General features: G+C 47.9%; 2 non-coding genes across 2 annotated transcripts; one reads left to right on the forward strand and one right to left on the reverse strand.

The window, feature by feature from the left end:
• The first annotated feature begins 219 nt into the window (after positions 1–219).
• On the forward strand, positions 220–293 carry trnan-guu (transfer RNA asparagine (anticodon GUU)). Its single transcript has one exon. It is a non-coding gene; the product is annotated as a tRNA-Asn (tRNA).
• Positions 294–2,262: 1,969 nt separating this feature from the next.
• Positions 2,263–2,335, reverse strand: trnak-cuu (transfer RNA lysine (anticodon CUU)). The gene has a single exon. It is a non-coding gene; the product is annotated as a tRNA-Lys (tRNA).
• Between the last annotated feature and the right edge of the window lie 6,145 nt (positions 2,336–8,480).

The following is an 8,480-nucleotide window of genomic DNA, read 5'->3' on the forward strand; positions in this document are numbered from 1 at the left end:
TAGATCACACCGGTTGTAGTAGAGCTGGTTGGCGGTGACATGGAAGTGTCTGCAGTGTGCGGGACCAGACTGCTTCCATGCATCCACAATGAATGTCCCTCCCTTTATTTGGGAAAAGTACAACTGAGAGTGGACAAGTTCCATCCCGGTCGGAGCAATCTGAAGCTTTAACTGACTGAAACCCTGGTTTGGGATGTCTTGCAGTTTATATTTAAGTTAGTCTCTGTGGCGCAATGGGTTAGCGCATTCAGCTGTTAACCGAACGGTTGGTGGTTTGAGCCCACCCAGGGACGAAGCCTTTAACTGTTTTCCTCGAGGATTCGGTGCTGCACAGTTCCAGGTTGTCATTGTGCGTTTTGGCTGCACGAATATATTCCGCAAACATTGCCAGCTGTGCTGTTATCCAGTGAGTTCCCACTCCAATACTTTTATGAACATTTAGTTCATGGAAAACGATAACAATTTTTTACATGGACCATGGTCCTCCATCCAGTCCACGAGAAATAAATTACATTATTATGTTTAAAGGAACTGGTGGAAATTGTCTGACCGATCGTTATGGCTTTGCTCAGATTCTGAGAGTCAACAGTTTGCGAAGAATTATCTCATGGCCAATGCCTAGCATGAAAATGTCTCTCAGCATTTGTTCTAGGAATCCCTCAAATTTGCAATGTCCTGCGAGGCGCCTTAATTCGGCGACATAGCTCGCCACTTCCTGGCCCTCCGACCGTTGGCACATGTAGAACCGATACCTCGCCATCAGATCGCTTTCTTTAGGATTTAGATGCTCGCAGACCAGCTTACACAATTCTTCATAGGATTTAGTTGTTGGTGTCACCAGAGCTAGAAGATTCTTCATGAGGCCATAGGTTGCTGCCCCACAGACGGTAAGGAGGATCGCCCTTCATTTGGCAGCGTTCTCGTCGCCTTCCAGCTCGTTGGCCACGAAGTATTGGTCGAGTATCTCCACAAAGGCTTCGCAATCGTCCACTTCTCCAGGATACCAACTGTTCCTTGCATTTTTGCGTGGTTGTTCATTGTCTCGTCGCCAATTGATACGCTCATAATAAAGGATGAAACTTAGTATTGTGAACACTCAGTAAGTGTGACCTTCGCTCCTTTAATAAGACTCCAGAGTACAGGTACCTCATGGGTGGCCTGCTAACATACCGTGCTCCCAAGGGATACTGGGATCCCTTGGGATTCCGACAGGTAGGCCCTCTGATGATGGTGTGCACAGGTTGTCAAGGGTTAAATACATAACACAAGATGTGAACAGAAATCAACCATCAAAAGCCCTGTCATTAACCGCAAAGGGTTTCCTGCAATTTTCTGATCGCAAAGCGCTTTCAGTCCTTGTCCTTAAAATTGCAGACGTGGAAATTGGGGAGTTTAATGACTTTGAAAGGAGGACATTGTTGTTTGGTGCCGTTCTGGTCAGAGAAATGTTTGTGACAGGAACTTTTTGCAGAGAGAGGGATTGAGCATTTCAGCTTGTTGCTGAACACTTCTCTCTGGGCACTGAGCTGAGCAGCAGTTTCTGTCGTGTGGAGGTTATTACATTTCCTTCACACGTGAAAAGTTCCCGGTTCAAGCCTGCGCAGAAACATTATTTCTCAAACAAAAACTTGTCTGCAATAAAAACTGCTTTGGATGCATTGTTGAATGAGCAATGCACATTTAAAACCAGTCTCCTCCAATACAGATTGTGTAAAATCAGATCGGGGATAAAGCTTCATCAAGGATTAAAGTTTCATGAGTTATTAAAGTTCACTTTTAGAAGTTTTGACTGTCCCTGTCAGCATTTCATTCATTCTGTAAAACAACACTTTCGGTTTACACCAGCGGATCTCAGCTGCATTTGAAACCCACAAACAACTCATTAATTATTCGCTCTTCCCCAGTTCCAGAGCTCAGAGTGTTATTGTCCATCCCTGGGATACAAGCTACCTCGGACCCGGACCAATTCTCCCCGTACACCGAGCACAGGCTCAGGAAAACCCCGGGGGAGAGGTTTACCGGTCACTGGGCCTTCCAGCAGCCCTGAACAACCGCCCGGTCTGAAACTTTCCAGAGTAATAACTTGTATCTGGAACATCTAACAGTAAGGACGGCCGAGCTGTCTGAGGCGCTGCTTTCATTATTTGATTAAATTATCAATTCTCCCTCAGTTCGCATTTTTATCATTGTGCAAAAGAAGATCATGGGTTCATTAATGATGTTGACCCGCGAAAGCAACACAAAAGTTTAATGAAAAGTAATCGCCCAACGTGGGGCTCGAACCCACGACCCTGAGATTAAGAGTCTCATGCTCTACCGACTGAGCTAGCCGGGCTTCTCAACATTTACCCTGTCAATCCCCTTCAGAATATTGTCCTTTTCAATGAGATCACCTCTCATTCTTCTAAACTCCAGAGAGTATCGGCATGTTCTGCACAATCTCTCACCATCGGACAGTCCTCTCATTCCAGGAATCGGTCTGGTAAACCTCCATTGTACCACCTCCAAGGCAAGTGTATTCTTCCTCAGAAAAGGAGACCAAAACTGTGCGCAGCACTCCAGGTGTGGTCTCACCAGGGCCCTGTACAATTGGAGCAGGATTTCCTTACTCTTGCACTAAGGGTGGAATATTAGGTGCTATGGTCTGAATATCCTGATTTTCTGCTGATTCTACGGTTGTATAAAAAGTTATTGAAATTCGACAGTCACTCGGCAAACATATTTGTATTTCCTTCAGTGTGCAACACTGATGGATGGATTAATGATGATTGAAACAATTATTCAGTATTTCACAGACTTGAATTATATTTGTCAACTTGCTCTGTAAAAATGCTTTCCCTGACCAGGAATCAAACCCAGACCACGGCAGTGAGAGCACCGAATGCTAACCACTAGACTACCAGGGAACACTGCTTGCAGCCTCTGCGATAGCTTTAAATATAGTCAGCTTACAATCACAGCTGAGAATTGTGCGGTGACACGGCGTGTAACTGGATTTGCTGGGAGCAGCGTGGAGGCCCCGACCTGCGTGAGAACACCAGTGGCTGGTCGGGGCCATAAAAGGAGCGGTGAGCGGCGGCCTGTGAGCAGCGTGGTGGTGTACCACGGCAAGGTACAGTGCGAGCTGGTGCAGGAGGGCGACGGCAGCGAAGAGTGACGTCATCAAAGTCCAGGTCGGTGATTGGAGCGTGGGCAGGTACAGCAGGAGCAGCGAGAGACTGTGGAGGGATGTGATCGGGGACCAGGGGCGGCGTGAGTTCAGGGCCAGGGGCCCAGTGGCAGCACGGGCCAGCCCACACTGCGATATGTGTGGGCACTGGGTCCGTGCAGCAGAGCTGGTCTCCAGTCGTCTTGGATAACACTTGCCACTGGACCAAGACCTCGCTCTGTCAAGCCCGTGTGATGGCTGGGGTGCAACGGTCACCACACGTTAAAAAAATTCACGCACTGGTATCTTCCACACTTCAACATGCAGTTCGGCCCTGGAATATTAGGTCCATCATTGAAACACCTGTGAACTCATCCTTTTTTGGCGTGGAAGCAAGTCATCCTCGCTTCGAGGGACTGCCTTTGATGATGATGAACTGGATTTGCTGCAGTCCGCGGGCAGCAGGTGATGAAAGCGGGCGTTAGAGGGTGAGTGACAGGTGGGCACTGCTTCTGATGCTGTCTGACCCACAGTGGGAGTGGCCGGGGATTTTAAAGCCCTTTCATTGCACCAATGCAGGGTAAATGAAACTGTGTTTCAGGAAACTTCATGTATACAAACATGGGCATCCTGCACTATAGACCTCGTGGTGCAACGGTCGTGTGTCTGACTCCAGATCAGAAGGCTGCGTGTTTATATCACGTCGGGGTCACTGTACTTTTCCATATTGTTCTTCCGGAATTGAGATTTTCTTTGCTGCATCACAATTTACTTTCCCATCCATCTTTGTACAATCAGCAAACTTGGCTCCATTTCACTGGGTCCCTGTATCCCTGGGATAGGGGAGGGAAGACACACCGGAGAAGTGTGAGCTTGTGGACCGGAGAAGTTGCAGCTGCTGGAGCTGTGCGTTTTATCGGGGAGGGACGGGGGGAGAGCCCGCCGAGCGACCGGAGAAGTGAGAAGCTGCTGTGCTTTTCATCGGGTTTGACACTGTTTAAAAATGGCAGAATGCCAAGTTTTCTCTCCCGACTGCCCATGCGCGAAGGTGCCGGCAGTGTTTTCGGCGCAGGCATTTGGCTCCGCCCCCCACTTCACCATTGACACCATGCCAGGACTCCGGGGACTGTACACAGCGGCCAGGATGGGGCGAGTTTTTCCCCGCGCCATTTCCAGCGCGCAAAGTCAGTGCGCCGACAAAACTGCTTGGGGAAAATCTAGCTCTTAAAGAGTAAGGAGTACACTGAAGGAAATACAAATATGTTTGCCAAGCAACTGTCAAATTTTAATAACTTTTTATACAACCATCGAATCAGCAAAAAACAGGGCACTCGCCTCATAGTACCTAATATATAGCCCACAGTACAAGAGTAAGGAAGTCTTGCTACAATTGTACAGGGCCCTGGTGAGATGAGGACAAACTTCTTCACTCAGAGAGTTGTTAACCTGTGGAATTCTCTGTCGCAGAGTTGTTGATGCCAGTTTGTTAGATATATTCAAGAGGGAGTTAGATGTGGCCCTTATAGCTAAAGGGATCAAGGGGTATGGAGAGAAAGCAGGAAAGGGGTACTGAGCTGAATGATCATCCATGATCTTATTGAATTGTGGTGCAGGCTCGAAGGGCCGAATGGCCTACTCCTGCAACTATTTTCTATGTTTCGATGGATCTATGTCCTGCTACTGCTTCTTTAATCATGGATTCCAACATTTGCCCAACCACAGATGTTAGGCTAACTGGTCTATAGTTCCCTGCTTTTTGTCTGCCTCCTTTTTTAAATAGGGGCATTACATTTGCAGTTTTCCAATCTGCTGGGTCCTCCCTAGACTCCAGCGAGTGCATGTCCACAGATCACTGAAAGTAGCAGGCCAGGTCGGTAAGGTGGTTGAGAAGAAATATGGAATGATTGCCTTTATTAACCGAGGCATCGAATACAAGAGATGGGGTCGGTGGGGCAGGTTAGGTCACAGCTGGAGTACTGCGTGCAGGTCTGGTCGCCATATTACAGGAAGGACATGATTGCACTGAAGATGGTGCAGAGGAGATTTACGAGGATGTTGCCGGGAGTGGAGAATCTTCGCCATAAGGACAGATTAGAAAGGCTGGATTTGTTTTCCATGGAACAGAGACTGAGGGGAGACCTCATTGAGATGTAGTGGATAGAAAGGACCTATTTCCCTTAGCAGAGGGGTCAACAACAAGGAGGCATAAATTTAAAGTAATTGGTCGAAAGTTTAGAGGGGATATTTCTTCACGCAGAGGGTTGTGGGGGTCTGGAACTCACTGCCTGAAAGGGTGGCAGAGGCAGAAACCCTCAACACATTTAAAAAGTGCTTGGATGTGCACCTGAAGTGCCGTAACCTGCAGGGTTATGGACCTGTAGCTGGAAAGTGGGATTAGGCTGGAGAGCCTCTAGTTGGCCGGCGCGGACACGATGGACCGAAATGGCCTCCTTCCGTGCTGTAAACTTCTTTGATTCTATGAACTCATTTGCAAAGAGTTGAGGTGCGTGTGAGGTGATTTGGGCACATCTTTCCTCACATGACAACATTTCAAAGGTACTTAACGGCTGTAAAGCGCTTTGGGGCATCATGAGTTACTGACAGACGCTGCAGAAATCCAAGTCCTTCTTTGCAAAATTTCAATCCAATCTCAAGGTTGGTTTGGGATTTGAAGCCAGGATCTTTCTGCAAATTTCAAGTGACAACCACGAAGCAAGAATCTTACCCCTGGACCAACAAACCACCTGCTTAGCAAATGTGGAGATAAGATGTAACCATTATTGAAGCATTTTTAGTGTATATTGCTATTCTTGATCGGAGGAGCACATGAGACGGAATCAGTGACTTGGCCTTTTCGACATGTCTTCTGAAGCGCCGCACGGTCCCACTCCTGCAGTCAATGAGCTGTTGGGACGTTAATGTATCCATCATCATCATCATCATAGGCGGTCCCTCGAAACGAGGATGACTTGCTTCCACGCCGAAAAGGGATGAGTTCACAGGTGTTTCAATGAAGGACCCGAACGACATCCCGAAGGGTGGAAGATGCCTGTGCGTGGATTTTTTTAACGTGTGGTGGCTGTTGCACCCCAGCCATCACACGGGCTTGACAGAGCGAGGTCTTGGTCCAGTGGCAAGGGTTAAGCAAGACGACAGGCGACCAGCTCTGCTGCACGGACCGAATGCACACACATATCGCAGTGTGGGCTGGGCCGTGCTAACCCTGGGCCCCTGGCCCCAAACTCATACTTCCGCTGGGCCCTGATCACGTCCCTCTACAGTCTCTCGCCGCTCCTTTGGCCCGACCTCGCCACTCCTGCTGTATCTGCCCACGCTCCAATCACAGACCTGCACCTTGATGACATCACTCTTCGTTGCAACCGCCCTCCTGCACCAGCTCGCGCTGCTCCCTGGAGTAGTCTCCCGGGACCTCCACGCTGCTCCCAGGGCCGCTCGCCGTTCCTTTTATGGCCCCGACCTGCCGCTGGTGTTCTCCCGTTAGTGTATCCAGGCTGCGGGTGGCCACCCCGAGCGCAGCAGAGGGGTTTCTGCATTAGTTCTGGGTGGGGACAGTATCTTTCCCCTTCTCTCTTCCACTTGTCTATATCTCTGTGCTTTTATTTCTCTATTTATTCCCCCTGTCTCAGTTTCTAGCGTTTTAAAGGGAACAAAAGATGAAATGAGTGTCACTGTGGAACAATTTCTCTCACTCAAAGTTAGATGCACTACCGTTGCACCATGAGGTCGAGGTAGCTAGCCGTTGATATTCAGGTTCATATATAAATATATATAAATATATCTATATGTATCATAACCGTTCCCTGATGGTCGAGGGGTTAAGATCCGGCGCACTAACCTGGTTTCAATTCTCGATCAATTCATCGCATAAAAATAATTGAGGTCTGTGAGACGATTAATAATTGCTGTAATCACCATGAATACCAATACTTTCAGCGATAGACCGAGCTTACAGACTATCTGGCTTCTCCTGCCCTTTGCCGGGCACGTGTTTGGGGTTTAATTTAGTAAACAGGGCGAGTTCGCTGATCGCGGGGAGACGGTAGGAGCCTCGTGGCCCCACTGTGAGGATGTGGAAGTGAACACAGTGGCTGGGTGATCCGTGACATTTCTGTAAAGGGCAGCGGAGGAGAAGGATTGAGAACTTGCAGTGTGGGACAGAAGTTGTTTTAGGTGAGCCAACACATTCCCGATCAGCGCAGAGAGAGCTCACTGGTCAGCTCCCCTCTGTTGGGGCTGCTGTGCCAGAGGTTTCTGTAGTGCAGTGGTTATCACATTTGCTTTGCACGTGAAAAGTACCCGGTTTGATTCTGGGTAGAAACATTATGTTTAAACTTGCTCTAAGAGAACAATCGGAGGAGAGTTTAGTCTCCTGGAAAATGCTGCCTGACCTGCTGAGATTTCCAGCATTTGCTGTCGTTATTAGCTATTTATTCTCCTGGTAGAAAGGCTCCCTTATTCCTGAATTGCTCTTTATTTAACCAATCAATAGATAACTTTCAGTGGGAGAAAACGGATCCACCGGGGACCTTTCGCGTGTGAGGCCAACGTGATATCCGCTACACTGCAGCCCATCAAAGGGTGAGAAACCACTGAATATAAAGGATGAGCTCACAAATATCAGGGGCAGTGCAGTCTGGTCAACGTCAAACCCCCCTTTCTTATTCAGCAGAGGCATGAACGGGAGTCAGATGCCACAAAGTTTAATTAAAGATATAAATACAAGTAAAACTTCCAAATCTTTTCACTGTAAAATTCTTTCACTTTATTTGAAATCCTACTGCGTTGAATCTGAAAATGTTCACCATGGGATTTTATCTTCGCTGCTGATTCTAATTTCTCTGCACGGAAGGAATAACCGGTGCTGTTAAATTTGACAAAAGTTGCCCCAGATTCCTGGTGACATCGGCAATACAGTGTGTAAAATGGGTTAACATGCTGAAGAACATAAGAACAAAAGAAATAGGAGCAGGAGTCCGTCATACGCCCCTCGAGCCTGCTCCGCCATTTAATACGATCATGGCCGATGCGATCATGGACTCAGGTCCACTTCCCTGCCCGCTCCGCAAAGCACAGGACAAATGATTGAAGTATCGACTGTCCCTCAGTTAGCATTTCTTTCATTGTGCAAAAGAAGATGACGGGTTAATTAATGATGCTTTTCCGTGAACGCAACACAAAAGTTGAAGAAAAAAACATATGGTGACTGGCAGGTGAGCGTTGCTTCTGACACCTGGTGGGAATGGGCGGGGATTTTCAAGCCCCTTGAATTGTGAAAGCTTCATATAGAGGAACATCTCAAACACATTGTGTC

This window comes from Pristiophorus japonicus, unplaced genomic scaffold (assembly GCF_044704955.1).
Source record: "Pristiophorus japonicus isolate sPriJap1 unplaced genomic scaffold, sPriJap1.hap1 HAP1_SCAFFOLD_58, whole genome shotgun sequence".
NCBI classification, from domain to species: Eukaryota; Metazoa; Chordata; class Chondrichthyes; family Pristiophoridae; genus Pristiophorus; species Pristiophorus japonicus.